This window comes from Mchenga conophoros, linkage group LG12 (assembly GCF_057382185.1).
Source record: "Mchenga conophoros isolate Kocher_MC1m ecotype Shallow Benthic linkage group LG12, M_conophoros_male_GT1.1, whole genome shotgun sequence".
Classification (NCBI taxonomy): Eukaryota; Metazoa; Chordata; class Actinopteri; order Cichliformes; family Cichlidae; genus Mchenga; species Mchenga conophoros.
In genome coordinates this window covers 7,569,718-7,586,772 of record NC_140537.1, presented here as the reverse complement: position 1 = coordinate 7,586,772, position 17,055 = coordinate 7,569,718, and the positions used below count along the sequence as shown (strand labels likewise).

At 39.8% G+C, this 17,055-nt stretch overlaps 1 long non-coding RNA gene across 1 annotated transcript; it reads left to right on the top strand.

Moving 5' to 3' along the window:
• Nucleotides 1–901: 901 nt before the first annotated feature.
• LOC146562073 (uncharacterized) lies at nucleotides 902–2,140 on the top strand. Its single transcript, XR_014894607.1, has 2 exons — nucleotides 902–1,202; nucleotides 1,814–2,140. It is a non-coding gene; the product is annotated as an uncharacterized LOC146562073 (long non-coding RNA).
• Nucleotides 2,141–17,055: the final 14,915 nt, after the last annotated feature.

The window sequence follows — 17,055 nt, the reverse complement described above, 5'->3', positions numbered from 1 at the left end:
CCAGCCCAAACTTACTGTAAACTTACTTACTATCCTTCAATATAGTGGAAACAAAATACTGTATCTATCACAGAAAATGTCTTTAAACTGAAAACAAAATAGCAAGATTGTGTTTAATGGACATAAAGCAGATTTCACAAGGTCGAGGTCATCCATTTACTGACTCCTCCACTAAATGGGACACGCCTTTGCCCTGGCATGTCTAATTAAATTCTTTATTTCCTTATTATAGAATATCTTCCATCATGGTTTCCCGACAAAGGCGCTTGCAGTATGCCACATTACCTGCCACATACCCGGCTGTAGTTGATAAGCATTTTTGAAGTCACATGTCTAATGAGACAAGTAAAGAGCAAAGGGAAAAAAATCTGTTCAGAGAAATGAATGGGAGTTTATCATTTCATAGCTGTGTAGGAGATCCTTGTCTTAAACTGTGGGGTCAGAGGTTACCTTGGTTACATGTGTTTCCTTTGGTGCAGGGTGGCATCACTGTATCGTCACAATGTTTTTCCAGACGATCGAGATTTCCATTACGACACCTTGAAATGCTGCAGATCTGTGACAAACTGACAACAGGCACAGCACGAACATGGCAGACATGGTAAGTGAATATTTAATACACTTTTATAAGCTGAATTCCCAGGAAGCAAACACATTTGACTTAATCTGGCATAATTCTGAGAAAGTTTTTAGAATTCAGATACTTTGTATTATTTTAATCCTGAAAGTTAGGACTGCAGCCTGGCAGAGTTACAAGTTCAGTGTGCCATTGTTTATCAGCAGTGATCACACAAACAACTGCGGTGCTTTCAGTCTCATATTGTGACAATCCCCCTTGACTCCTTGATCATCCTTCATTCCTCTCCTCACGTCAGAGGAAGCAAGAGTAGTTTTGGGTACAGTCATTTAAGAACATTTCATTATAAAGTGATGACAGATGACACTATCAAGATGACACCTGTGCATGTGTAACCACGGTAACTTCTGACCCCACTTCCGCCAGTCCCTTTATTGTGGCGGGAATGAATCCTGTATAAGTTCCGGGTCAATCAGCTGCATGTCCCTGCTCCTCTGGCTGCTGTTGTCCCTGTGGTTGGCGTACTTGTCAGATCACGACAAATTTTGCACTACAGGCCAGTTGACAGCGTGCAATAACCCGGCCGATTCATTCATCTTTACACTACCTCACACTCGACTCAACGGTGAGTTATTTGTTTGTTTTGTTTTGTCACAATTAATGTACATGCGGAGCCGCGATCGCGCATCCTACAATGCCGGTAAGCTAATGCTAGGCTAGCGACAGTAAGTGCAATTACTAGTGTCATCTATTGAATCTTGTTGTTTTTGTTTATTCCATTATGGCCGAATGTTGACTTAACGTATCTAGAGTTGAACGAGTGATTTGATTTTTGTAGTTTTGTCCGTTTTGGATGTTTTTTGTTACTTTTCTGATGAAATGCCGAAACGGCCTATGGGATTTTGCATTGAGTTAAATTCCATTTACATTATTGAATCTGTTGCGCAACACCTGTGATTAAATGAGTTTTGTAAATATATTTGATTAACTTTGGATAATATTTATTAGCTTTAACGCTGATATACTTTGATGGGACCCATGAGAATGTCTTTCTATAATAGTATTTAGAATGACATTCATTATAAGAGATGATGGTTTATTGATTGTTGTATGAAACATGGCATTGATTACTTGACTTTGTTATTTATGGATTTATGTATTTATTTTGTCACAGCAGTAGAATGCTGTTTCATTTTCTTCTGTGAATCATAATTTCTGTTTTTTGACCTTGTTTAGGTCAGGTTTTTTTTTTTGTTCTCCCGCGATCAGCCCTGATCAGCGCGAGATGGCGAGCCACCCGACCACCGCTACGGTGCGGTAGGAATTGTGAACCTATGGACTGAATCACAAATTGTTGACAATGACCTATCACAGGTCCATGGAACTAAACTAAATCACATACTGGACTACACCTCATCCCACCTCCTTTTGGAACCTACTAAGCTGTTTTGTATTGTCAACATTATTTTTGTTTGTGATATATATGCATATGTTTCTATTTCTTTTGTACATCCGTCTATACACTTCTCATAACAAACATAATATATATATATTTGAGCTCTACTTTTGTTTCCTGTGTTTTATTCACACCCTCAGGCTCCATAGTCGAATCTTAATCTGATAGCTCATTGTCTATGAGGCTGCAGTCAGGCGCCCTGGTCCTTTAACCGCGTTACACATGCTCAATTATAGTTAGCCTTTTCTGTCCTCGTAGGAGCATTTTGAAACAGATACATCCCTCAGCCGTTCTGAGATTGATTTCTGAGTCACAGGCAGGAACACAGAGGAGACGAGAAGCAGCAGAAGAGGGAAATTTAAAAAGCCCATTGTCCAGTTAATTATCTCTCCCACCCAAGAATACTGGAGTGCCATAAAGTACAGGCTGAATTGCTCATTATAGGAAATTACATAACTAGTTTCAGCAAAGTGAACAAACTATCATTGTAGTTTCCTTGTTTCAGTAATTTTATCATTTACAGTAAATGGTTCTAATCATCACAAGAACCCCTTTGCAAAAAACAGTTTGATTCATTATAGCAGGAATGCAGTGGTTAGACTGGTTTTGCCAGTCCAATGCCTCATGTTACTGAAGCCTGCATGAACAGTTAGAGTGACTGATGTCATCAGTCATGGTGCTAGCAGCTGTAATACTTAATGCACTGTGCATTGTGTCTTGAACTAACGGACAACACCAAATTATGTTTTGGGGCCTAAAAGATGCTCTGCTACACCTTTACTGGAGCATTACCTTCACCATGTTTGACAGATTATGTGATATGCTTCAAATCCAGAGCTCTGGAACAAGTTAAATTTTCATGTGTGCAAAGGATTTTTTTTTTTTTTTTTTCAGAATTGATCAGGTTATTGGCAAAGTCTAATCTGGATTTCTTGTTCTTAATTTTAACAAGTGGTTTATACAGTGTTGGAAATTCTTTGCAATCCCATTCATGATGGCATCTATGGATTGTAGACCTTCACAATGACATGCCTACTTCCTCCATTGTGTTTTTGACTTGAATGTTGTTTTGAAACTGTATTTCTACTATATTTCTGGTTTATTTTGGTTTTAAAACATCTACTTTAGCCACTAAGCAGTAAGCCACATGAAATTACATAATAGAGTGGTATGTATGTGTATGTGCATAGTGTGAGTTTATTTGCTATAGACTTCCAACGTTCTATGGCCTTAAGATTAGCTCAGGAAAAATGTGTAGAGAGCTTTTATAAAAATTTTATAAATATCATGCTCTTTAATGATCATTTTACATGTGTCACATTTTAAAAACACAATTAGAAAAGCATTCACAAAAACAGTTCGAGAACTTACATCTTTACTTTTTCCACAGTGCCTGCCTCTTACAAAACCTTGTGCTTTTCATAATCAGACACAATAATTTAGGATTATCTAAGACCTGCCATCAAATGTCTCTTTTACAATCATTTGTGTTCGCTGCTCCCAGAATGTAACTCTTGCGCACTTTTATGCGTAACTCCAGAATATTCAACTCCAGAGATTTGCCGTGTGTGTGTGTGTGTGTGTGTGTGTGTGTGTGTGTATGTTCTGTCGTGTTATGGAATTTTATATTTTACAAATTAACAGAGATCGGAACTTTACTGATAATTCGTCTAAGCAAAAAAATATCCCCATTCAAAAATGTCATGTCACAACCTCATTGACTTACGGAATGATGCTGTTTGGTCAGATGAAAACTAAATATTAATGAGGACAAAAGGAATCAGAAGCTCCAAGGACAACTCGATGAAGCACTGGAAAGAAATGAAGAAATTCTTCATGAGAAGGAAGAACAGGACATGAAGCAGAGAGACATGGAGCGCAAACTCAAAGACGTGGAGGAAAAATACAGAGTGGTGGAAATAAAGCTTGATGAAACGCAGGTCAGAAATGAACAGTTACTTCAAGAGAAAGAAGAACAACTTATTCTCCAGGACTTTGAGAGTAAAAATCTAAAACTGCAAGAATTTTCTAATGAAATGAAGGACAAAACAACAGAACTGGAAGCAGAAAAGGAAAAACTGGAAAAACAATGCTCAGAGATGCAGAGTAGGATCGATGAAATGCTGAGAAAGAAGACAGAACTCGAAGAACTTTCTAACAAATTAAAGTGCAAAAACACTGAAATGCAGGCACAAAAGCAACAACAAAAGAAAGCACATGAAGACCTGCAGTGTACACTTGAAGAAATTTGGACAAGAAGTCAGCAGTTAGAAGATATGCACAACAGAGAAACCCAGACATGTACAAGGCAAAGCTAATACAGGAGGCAACATCTAAAGAACTGAAAGAAAAGCTTGAAGAAAAAGCAGCAAAATTAGAAGAAGTGGAGCAAAGATGCAAGAAATTTGAGAAGCAAAATGCAGAAACAATTGATGAGTTAAGAACCCTAATCCTAGAGGAAAAAAAAGTCTAGTGGAAGAGCACCTGAAAAAGAAGAAAATACGCTTCTGTTTGTTCTGGAGGAGGGACACGGCTGCTTCCTAACCTGATGTAGCCTCGTCTTCCTCCGCCACTGTTCCCTAAGAAGGTGGACCTAGCAGGGTCACCGGGGGACGGGGAGCTGTGCCTCACGGCCCTCACTTCGTCTGAGAAACCCTCATGCAGAGTTCAGAAACATGTGTGTTGAGTATGTCTTTGTGAGCCTCCACCATTTACTGGTGGGTGCAGCCTGAACTGTCTAGAGACAGACCAGACCAGCTGCACAACACAGACACTTGAAACCTGAGGACAAAAACTACAAGAACAACAGAAACAGGAAAGAAAACGTAGCTTAGAACCATGCAGCGCTACAGGAGACGGCAGCACTGCAGAGGTGAGGACCGGCACCTGTTTGAAAGAGACAAATACACACAAACACACACAACAACCGACGAGATACAATCACAGAGAGAGGAAAAAGTGGTTATACAGAACTTGAGGACATTACCTACATGTAAATATATAAATAATTATAAATTTGTTGGGTTTTGTTTAACAATGTCAGAAGGAGAGAGGCACTGAGGCACCGTCTTCCGCCCCCCGACGCTCCTGCTGTGCCTCCTCCTTCTGACAGGAACTGCCTAAAGAGCAAGTATGAATGATGCCTGAGTGGACAAACACAACTCACAAGTTCCTGGCTCTCTCGGCTCCTCTGCAGAGGGTCCTAGGCTACGTCCACACTAATATGTTTTAGTTTGTAGTGCATCGTTTTCTCTCCGTTGTGGCCTCCCGTCCACACTGAGACGCCGTTTTCACTGATGGAAAATGCAGCGTTTTGAAAACACTCTCGAAAACGCATACATTTGGAAATGGTGCTTTTGCATGGCAGTGTGGACAGCAAAAACAAAGACTTTCTAAAATGATGACGCATGTTAGTCATATGATGCAGTCATGTGACCAATTAAACTAAGATAGCGGAGGGCATTTTATACAGCAGTTGTTTTGTTTGCTCTGAATTTCGACAGCCCTATTAAAGGTTAATGTCAGTCTGTACATGCTCCAGATAGCTTTTCTTCAAATTCTTCAACTCTCACTCGCTTTTGCAACTTTGCACTTTTGTGTTACTCGCTGCAACAATTCCACCTCATTGTTAGTCCATTTAAAAAACTCGGTGCTTTTCCTCGACATTTTGCCGCGACGTTTCAAAGAGCGGGAAAGTAAAGAAGCGGCAGACAGAAATGAGGCAGGTCGAATCTTCTTGCGTTTCACGCATGCGCAGTACTGGAACGTAAGCGTTTTCAGCCGTTCTGTGAAAACGACTGAAAACGCTAGTGAACACACCGTTAGACGCAGAGCGTTTTCAGACAAAACGCCATTTTCAAATCTGTCCGGGCTACTGTGGACGTAGTCACATCATCAATCTTCATTCAAGATTAATTTATTATTTTGAATGATATAGTTATTAATTTATCTTAAGTTTAAAAACAAGAAATGGGTAATAGCTGTGTGTGTGTGTGTGTGTGTGTGTGTGTTACTCTGTACATGAAACAACTTTGTAGAAAACCATTTTCCTGTCGAAACATTAGCAAACACAAACAAAGTGTTATTAACAAACGAATTACTAATATCCCTCTCTATGATAGTGATTTATTTTCTTACGGGATTAAAACTGTAAATTTTACCAAACTAAAGAAAGTAATACAAAGTAATAAAACTTTTTATCATTTAGTTAAGATCCAACATCCATTCTTTTCATAGTTGGTTGCTACCACCAGAGGGCGACATGGAGTACTTTTACCCATGTAGAGAAACATAAACGCTCATATATTACACACGCACCAACATTTTACTGTCTATTACTACATCAGTCTGTTTACATTAAACTGATATTGATAAATAAACTCACAAATATAGCTTCATGAATTTGGTAACGTCCTGTAAGTCATATCGTCAAATGCTTTTGTTCCAAAATAAAAAGGCTGTTGAAATAATTATTGGTGTGGTTTTTACAGGTGAATGAGCAGCAGAATAACTACAGAGAATCTGTGAATACATGAATGACCTTTTGTAATATGCCTTTAGCCTATTAGTGCCCTGAAAGAGTGGAGATTTTACCTATTTTAGCAAAATGATCTACAAACTGTATGGGTGAATATAGGAGCTTGTTAACAGGTTAGCATGTCCAACTAACAGACAGGAAAATGAGCTATGTATTTTTTAGATATCATGTTATCAGCTGACCACTGAAAGCTCTTTCTGCATATATCTTCTACACGTTCTGTCTCTTGTCACGTGTGTGTTTATATTTAAATCATGTATGTTGATTATTTAAATATGCTTTTTCATTCATTTTTAAAAAATGTCAACAGCTGTCGTTTACAGATTCATTGTTTACTATATGCTATATATATATATGAACATGAACAAAACTGAAAACACTGGGTCACCGACCCAGGAACCCTGACAATATGTATTTTACCTGGTTAATGTGTGTGGCGGGGCGTGGTCTGCAGCGCCGCTGCAGGGGAGGCGGACGCACCTGAGCGGCACCCGCGATCACGCCTCGGCGCCTTAACGTCTGTGCTCTCTATGCTGTTGTGTTGGTATGTGTCGGGCTGTGAGCTTTAACACCGGCTGTATGCATACAGCAACCGTGTGTGAAAAGTGGTCAATAAAGAGAAGCTGTAAAGCGTGTTCATGGAAACATCGTTGGGTCTGCCGTGATATGTTTACAATGGGACTTCTGCTCCTGAATCTCTGCGCACAGCGTCTGCAAATCGGAGCTGTATGAAGTCACTTTCATCTTTACGCAGGACTGTAAGCTGTCATCTGTGAGGCGTGAGCGGTGTTTGTTTTTAACATAGTTCACGGTGGAGCTGCTGACATAATGTGGATCCGAAGATTGATAATTAGCCTACCTGGGGTTGAAAGTCTCGATAAATGCACGGCGTTTCGGCGGGTATATCGGCTTCCGCAAGTGTGACGCTTATTTTGAGCGTTCAAAAACTACAGTTTTTTCTGAATGCTTAAACCCTAACTGTGATTCCTGTAGCACAATCTCTAAAACTATTCAGACTTATAGCAAAACTACTCACTGAGTTTGCAAAACTAAAAGCACATAAACTGCTTTGCACTCAGTTTGCAATTTTGCAACACACACTTTGCAAAACGGTAGGCACAATTCACTGCACAACACTCAATTACCAAATTTCCAACACACTCCTAGCAAAAGTATACACATGTATGGCTATCATTAACACTAATTTGCCAACTGTCTGGCACACTTTCACATGTGAAAACTTTTTTAGATAATTAGTTCACTTTGCAATCAGCCTAAGCACTATAATACAGGTAAGCTGTGTGTGCGGAGTACAATGGAGGGAGCAGAAAGAGTGAGAAGTAGAGGAGGCCGAGGAAGAGGACGTGGAGGTGAAGAAGTAGGATGAAGAGGACGACAAGGACAAGGAGGAGCAAGAGGAAGACGAGGAGGGGGGAGAGGAAGGGTAGGAAGAGTAAGAAATAGAATTGCTGATGACAATAGTGGACCATGTAATCAACCATGTAATCAACCGTGGAATGACCCTGAGGGTAGCTGGCCAACGGGTCCAGCCTAACTCGAGCCGCTACACTGTAGCAAGTACCATAAGGACATCTTGAAATGAGAATCGGTTAGTACAGTCACTTCGCACAAAGATTTGTAGCACTGCCATATGCCAATGAGAAACACACCAATACCATTGATGTAAAAATACTGAAATTGTTACTTTACAGAATTGCTAGATGACCAGATGCTGGGGGCAGAGGAAGCATGTTCACTGCAGACCAAGTAACCCATATAGTCATTATGGCGATTGCAAATAATCCTATACTTGGAAATAAACACTTGTGTTTGTTTTGATGTGTTTCAAGTACACCAGTACTTGAAGTTTGGATCCCTCTATGCTTATGGATCTATGACAGAAGTATGAGCTCAAACTGACATAGCCTACCTTGTGCACAGAGAAAGCAAAAGCCAGATGTGTTTTGTATTCATACCATCAGTGTGCAGTTGGCGCATTGTGTGCTTAGTAGATGATGGCTTGTGTGTACTGTTTGATACGGAAACACCATTTTTACGAAGGTGTGAAGAGTTAATCTAGCTGTGTTTGCTTTTGCAAGAGAACTACAATGTTTTGATTATTGGGTGACAGGTTTTCTTATTTGTGTGAAGAGTTTTGCAAAATTAGCCAATAGTTACAAAAAATGTGCTTAGGCATTCAGAAAAAACTGTAATAAACTAAAAGACAGAAATCAGATTATAAGATCTGTGGTGTTGTTGATTTATATTATGGTACTTATCATTTGTGATATTTATTACTGTGTGCATACTTTATTAGGAGAGATGAGATTAAATGTTGTCAGACAAATATTCTCTTCCTTGCTGGTTCCATCGAAGGAGAAATGTTCAAGTAAGTATGTAACTGGGACGTAATCCAATTCCACAACACAATGTGACGGGGAATCAGCTGTGTTTTGCTGCCCAATTTATTTAGAATCTGGTGCAAACCGGCGAGCCAGTTCCTGAATCAGTCACGTGGTACGGACTGCCCGCGAGGCCTCGAACATCACTGCATACGTAATCAAAGCAAGCCTCGATACGCGCTTTACAAAACTACCACGAGATTACCCGACACACGCTTCAAAGCTTCGACACACAGGAGACATCACTACTGCACACAGCCTTCACACGACAACAGGTGCACCACACTGCTAAGTGTGTTTTGTGTTTAGAGTTTTGCTAAATGGGAGACTGAGCTTTGAATAGTGTTTAAGATTGGTGATTTTAAGCTAGCGATTGAATTGTGTTTTCAGATGAAAGCGCTTATAACCTTCTCCCAAAGTAGAGTACTCTTCCTCCACCCAAACCTAAAATGTATATTTCTAAATACAGGGAAGCAATTGTATTAGAAAATAAATATAAAAATGAACACAGGACCATGGTGCCAAGAACAGTTAAGGCCCCATCTCATCGCGAAATGTGCCCACAGAGGCCAGAAGGCGAAAAACCTGAACACACATTCAGGAAAAAACCAGAACACACAGGCATGAAGAAAGTCATGGCTCAACCTGCTTGTGTGGATACACGCAAAGGGGACAAGCAGCTCCTTGAGAAATCTGGACTTGTCCCCTTTTATTTACAGAAAAACGATTACAGAATCGTTCCAGGCTACCTGCGTAGAAGAAAGGCAGAGAAAGAAAAGGCTAAGCAGGACAATGATGCCTGGTTAACAAAACAACAGGAAACAGTTAAACCACTGGCCGAACAGGAGAAACAAAACATTCTCCAGGGCCTAAAGAGGAGGTTTAATGAGCTAAACTTTGAATATCAATCCCTCCCTTTTACTATCTCCCCTTCACAGCACAAAAAATACAATTACAAAATGTTTCTCGAAGAGGCAATGAGTCAAGTTGAAAAAGACATTGCCCTTTTTGAGGAACATAAATACATTTACGTAGGCAGGGAAGATGCATCTGACGAACAACAGTTACAGCGGACTCCACTGCCACCCATTAGACCGAAAAAGACAAAGTTGACACCCGCTCCTCAAGTCACACAACCAACGAAAAAGGAAACTTTCTCGACCGACAACCTACCACCTTTTCGTAGGATGTGTGTTCCACCTATATCCAGAAGTGGAAAGCAACCTATTCCCATGACTGAGAACCTTCACAGACAACCTATTCCCACCCAACTAGTTATAATTCCACGACCTAGTCCTGTCCCTCTGCCACCTATTTGTAAAAAAGCTGAATCTACACCCCGACCACCTGTAAGACCTCCAATGAAACGAGGTGTAACACCCATCCTTCCACCCATTTCCACCAAAAAGCTGTAGTGCTGTACCGTTAGAGTAGTTTTTTAACTACCTAACCCCCAACCGGTCTTGACAGAAGCCGCACCATCTGAGCCTGGTTCTGTCGAAGGTTTCTTCTTTTTAAGACAAAGGAGTTTTTCCTTCCCACCGTCGCCCAGTGCTTGCTCAGATGAGATCATTTGATTGTTGGGGTTTTCTTAAACATAAATTGGCCTATTGAAAAAATGTAGTGGTTCTTACTACATTTTATTTTCAATAGACCAATTTATGTTCAAAAAAAAAAAATTACAGCAGAAAAGAAAGCATGGGAGACATCTGATGCATTTCATTGCTTTTTAAAAAATAATTTATAATTTATCTGGAACAAATAAAAGAAAGTAAAAATAATCTTTTGTGGATTCTTTTTCTTCAATAAGTAGTAGAATAGGCAGTTCTTTATACATAAAGCGTAGTGTTTTGTTAAAAAATAAAGTGGCACAGCGGCACTGTGTTAAAGGCCTGTGTTTTTACCATCAGCGTGACAGCACCGTGCCGCCTTTGCAGTTTTAAGGCCCAGGGAAACAAGCCTGCCAGCGCTCTGTAGCGGCTGTGACCGCTGCCGATAAGGAAAGGCTGCTCTTCATAGAGGACTCAAGCTCGGGGAAACGTTTTCTGGTCGACTCTGGCTCCCAGAAGAGCCTCTGGAACTCTTGTGTCGTCTTTACAATGGTATATTATTTAATCTAAAAAAAAAAACAAAATAAAAAAAAAATTGGAGATTTCCCGTATCACATAACATGTGCAGGTACACTGGTACAGCACATGTGAGCGAAATTCTTATGTGTGTGCAACAGAGGTGTGCAAAATACAATAACATAAGAACAAGCAAAATATACGAATGGGTAAATCTGAGAATTATAAGAATAAATATATGTACAAATATAAGAGTGTATGTTAGGGCTGTTCGATATAACGATATATATCAAATGACAATATAAAAATGTCTATCGTTTCCTATTACGCTATCGTTTGTTTCGTGATGTCGTAAAATAAACTGTTTACAGCAGTATTTTTCATCGTTTTGACGGTCACCTTAGTGGCTATATTAATTTCTTAAAGTTCTCTCTTTCTCTTATATTTAATATAACCACACTATGGGCGGGCAAGTGCCTGTTTTGACGTGTTTTCGTTAGCAACAATGACGGTAAAACCATCGCGTGGTTCCGCTGTACGCTTGTTTGTTTTCCACGTAAACCTTTCACAATAAAGCTCAAGATCCTGTTGAGACTTTTCAAAACAAACTGAATCACATGAGAGAGTATGCAGAGTTTACAGATGAGAAGCAAACAAAGAGCCGTCAGACTCAAACTATATGTATACACCTGCCCGCCTTCGTAAACAACTAAATGCTATGTTGCCCTATCATTTTTTGATTGGTCCACATGGTATATTTTTTCACCAATAGGAAAGGCTGGGGGAGTTGGGAGGGGGACTGAGTGCTTTCTAGTGTTTTTCCTTATAAAAACCGTTTCTTCCCGCAGTAAATATAAACAACGATAGTATTCAGGAAGAAAACCTGCATATATTATACTGAACATAAAGTTGTTTGCAAAACTTGTGCATAATTTTTACAAATGTACAACTTCTATTCGCATTTCAAGTTATGAAAACAATTCCTTAAACATGTTTGTGGCTTTTACAGTAAAAATGACAAGTATTTTCTACTCGGATTTTGAATTTTTTTTGTCTGAATTTAGATCTATTGTGCAAATATAGTATAAATGAAAAATTAACTCAAATTTCAGATATTTGAGGTTGTGCCAAAAAAAAAAAGAAGAAGATTTTTTTAAAGGTGAAATATAGAGGTAAAATCTAAAGTAGTCAAAAACGGCCAATTATACTCTGGACCCCAGAGGGTTACTAAATACATTTACATGTCTTGGTGACTGCAGCTGGAACCTTGGCAAAAAGTGTATGTGTGTGTGTGGAATGCTAGCTACCAGCATTCATAATATAATAGTTACAATAGCAACAGTAACCAGGGGGGTGGGGCTTAAATGACAGAACAAAGACAGGCTACCATGATGTCACATGCCAGGCCACCATGATGTCACAAGCCAGGCCACCATGATGTCACATGCCAGGCCATAAAAATCTATAAATAGGGGTGCCTCGACACACAGTTGTAGAATTCCCTTGCAGGTGAATTTAAGCTAGCGATTGAATTGTGTTTTCAGATGAAAGCGCTTATAACCTTCTCCCAAAGTAGAGTACTCTTCCTCCACCCAAACCTAAAATGTATATTTCTAAATACAGGGAAGCAATTGTATTAGAAAATAAATATAAAAATGAACACAGGACCATGGTGCCAAGAACAGTTAAGGCCCCATCTCATCGCGAAATGTGCCCACAGAGGCCAGAAGGCGAAAAACCTGAACACACATTCAGGAAAAAACCAGAACACACAGGCATGAAGAAAGTCATGGCTCAACCTGCTTGTGTGGATACACGCAAAGGGGACAAGCAGCTCCTTGAGAAATCTGGACTTGTCCCCTTTTATTTACAGAAAAACGATTACAGAATCGTTCCAGGCTACCTGCGTAGAAGAAAGGCAGAGAAAGAAAAGGCTAAGCAGGACAATGATGCCTGGTTAACAAAACAACAGGAAACAGTTAAACCACTGGCCGAACAGGAGAAACAAAACATTCTCCAGGGCCTAAAGAGGAGGTTTAATGAGCTAAACTTTGAATATCAATCCCTCCCTTTTACTATCTCCCCTTCACAGCACAAAAAATACAATTACAAAATGTTTCTCGAAGAGGCAATGAGTCAAGTTGAAAAAGACATTGCCCTTTTTGAGGAACATAAATACATTTACGTAGGCAGGGAAGATGCATCTGACGAACAACAGTTACAGCGGACTCCACTGCCACCCATTAGACCGAAAAAGACAAAGTTGACACCCGCTCCTCAAGTCACACAACCAACGAAAAAGGAAACTTTCTCGACCGACAACCTACCACCTTTTCGTAGGATGTGTGTTCCACCTATATCCAGAAGTGGAAAGCAACCTATTCCCATGACTGAGAACCTTCACAGACAACCTATTCCCACCCAACTAGTTATAATTCCACGACCTAGTCCTGTCCCTCTGCCACCTATTTGTAAAAAAGCTGAATCTACACCCCGACCACCTGTAAGACCTCCAATGAAACGAGGTGTAACACCCATCCTTCCACCCATTTCCACCAAAAAGCTGTAGTGCTGTACCGTTAGAGTAGTTTTTTAACTACCTAACCCCCAACCGGTCTTGACAGAAGCCGCACCATCTGAGCCTGGTTCTGTCGAAGGTTTCTTCTTTTTAAGACAAAGGAGTTTTTCCTTCCCACCGTCGCCCAGTGCTTGCTCAGATGAGATCATTTGATTGTTGGGGTTTTCTTAAACATAAATTGGCCTATTGAAAAAATGTAGTGGTTCTTACTACATTTTATTTTCAATAGACCAATTTATGTTCAAAAAAAAAAAAATTACAGCAGAAAAGAAAGCATGGGAGACATCTGATGCATTTCATTGCTTTTTAAAAAATAATTTATAATTTATCTGGAACAAATAAAAGAAAGTAAAAATAATCTTTTGTGGATTCTTTTTCTTCAATAAGTAGTAGAATAGGCAGTTCTTTATACATAAAGCGTAGTGTTTTGTTAAAAAATAAAGTGGCACAGCGGCACTGTGTTAAAGGCCTGTGTTTTTACCATCAGCGTGACAGCACCGTGCCGCCTTTGCAGTTTTAAGGCCCAGGGAAACAAGCCTGCCAGCGCTCTGTAGCGGCTGTGACCGCTGCCGATAAGGAAAGGCTGCTCTTCATAGAGGACTCAAGCTCGGGGAAACGTTTTCTGGTCGACTCTGGCTCCCAGAAGAGCCTCTGGAACTCTTGTGTCGTCTTTACAATGGTATATTATTTAATCTCAAAAAAAACAAAATAAAAAAAAATTGGAGATTTCCCGTATCACATAACATGTGCAGGTACACTGGTACAGCACATGTGAGCGAAATTCTTATGTGTGTGCAACAGAGGTGTGCAAAATACAATAACATAAGAACAAGCAAAATATACGAATGGGTAAATCTGAGAATTATAAGAATAAATATATGTACAAATATAAGAGTGTATGTTAGGGCTGTTCGATATAACGATATATATCAAATGACAATATAAAAATGTCTATCGTTTCCTATTACGCTATCGTTTGTTTCGTGATGTCGTAAAATAAACTGTTTACAGCAGTATTTTTCATCGTTTTGACGGTCACCTTAGTGGCTATATTAATTTCTTAAAGTTCTCTCTTTCTCTTATATTTAATATAACCACACTATGGGCGGGCAAGTGCCTGTTTTGACGTGTTTTCGTTAGCAACAATGACGGTAAAACCATCGCGTGGTTCCGCTGTACGCTTGTTTGTTTTCCACGTAAACCTTTCACAATAAAGCTCAAGATCCTGTTGAGACTTTTCAAAACAAACTGAATCACATGAGAGAGTATGCAGAGTTTACAGATGAGAAGCAAACAAAGAGCCGTCAGACTCAAACTATATGTATACACCTGCCCGCCTTCGTAAACAACTAAATGCTATGTTGCCCTATCATTTTTTGATTGGTCCACATGGTATATTTTTTCACCAATAGGAAAGGCTGGGGGAGTTGGGAGGGGGACTGAGTGCTTTCTAGTGTTTTTCCTTATAAAAACCGTTTCTTCCCGCAGTAAATATAAACAACGATAGTATTCAGGAAGAAAACCTGCATATATTATACTGAACATAAAGTTGTTTGCAAAACTTGTGCATAATTTTTACAAATGTACAACTTCTATTCGCATTTCAAGTTATGAAAACAATTCCTTAAACATGTTTGTGGCTTTTACAGTAAAAATGACAAGTATTTTCTACTCGGATTTTGAATTTTTTTTGTCTGAATTTAGATCTATTGTGCAAATATAGTATAAATGAAAAATTAACTCAAATTTCAGATATTTGAGGTTGTGCCAAAAAAAAAAAGAAGAAGATTTTTTTAAAGGTGAAATATAGAGGTAAAATCTAAAGTAGTCAAAAACGGCCAATTATACTCTGGACCCCAGAGGGTTACTAAATACATTTACATGTCTTGGTGACTGCAGCTGGAACCTTGGCAAAAAGTGTATGTGTGTGTGTGGAATGCTAGCTACCAGCATTCATAATATAATAGTTACAATAGCAACAGTAACCAGGGGGGTGGGGCTTAAATGACAGAACAAAGACAGGCTACCATGATGTCACATGCCAGGCCACCATGATGTCACAAGCCAGGCCACCATGATGTCACATGCCAGGCCATAAAAATCTATAAATAGGGGTGCCTCGACACACAGTTGTAGAATTCCCTTGCAGGTGAATTTAAGCTAGCGATTGAATTGTGTTTTCAGATGAAAGCGCTTATAACCTTCTCCCAAAGTAGAGTACTCTTCCTCCACCCAAACCTAAAATGTATATTTCTAAATACAGGGAAGCAATTGTATTAGAAAATAAATATAAAAATGAACACAGGACCATGGTGCCAAGAACAGTTAAGGCCCCATCTCATCGCGAAATGTGCCCACAGAGGCCAGAAGGCGAAAAACCTGAACACACATTCAGGAAAAAACCAGAACACACAGGCATGAAGAAAGTCATGGCTCAACCTGCTTGTGTGGATACACGCAAAGGGGACAAGCAGCTCCTTGAGAAATCTGGACTTGTCCCCTTTTATTTACAGAAAAACGATTACAGAATCGTTCCAGGCTACCTGCGTAGAAGAAAGGCAGAGAAAGAAAAGGCTAAGCAGGACAATGATGCCTGGTTAACAAAACAACAGGAAACAGTTAAACCACTGGCCGAACAGGAGAAACAAAACATTCTCCAGGGCCTAAAGAGGAGGTTTAATGAGCTAAACTTTGAATATCAATCCCTCCCTTTTACTATCTCCCCTTCACAGCACAAAAAATACAATTACAAAATGTTTCTCGAAGAGGCAATGAGTCAAGTTGAAAAAGACATTGCCCTTTTTGAGGAACATAAATACATTTACGTAGGCAGGGAAGATGCATCTGACGAACAACAGTTACAGCGGACTCCACTGCCACCCATTAGACCGAAAAAGACAAAGTTGACACCCGCTCCTCAAGTCACACAACCAACGAAAAAGGAAACTTTCTCGACCGACAACCTACCACCTTTTCGTAGGATGTGTGTTCCACCTATATCCAGAAGTGGAAAGCAACCTATTCCCATGACTGAGAACCTTCACAGACAACCTATTCCCACCCAACTAGTTATAATTCCACGACGTAGTCCTGTCCCTCTGCCACCTATTTGTAAAAAAGCTGAATCTACACCGCGACCACCTGTAAGACCTCCAATGAAACGAGGTGTAACACCCATCCTTCCACCCATTTCCACCAAAAAGCTGTAGTGCTGTACCGTTAGAGTAGTTTTTTAACTACCTAACCCCCAACCGGTCTTGACAGAAGCCGCACCATCTGAGCCTGGTTCTGTCGAAGGTTTCTTCTTTTTAAGACAAAGGAGTTTTTCCTTCCCACCGTCGCCCAGTGCTTGCTCAGATGAGATCATTTGATTGTTGGGGTTTTCTTAAACATAAATTGGCCTATTGAAAAAATGTAGTGGTTCTTACTACATTTTATT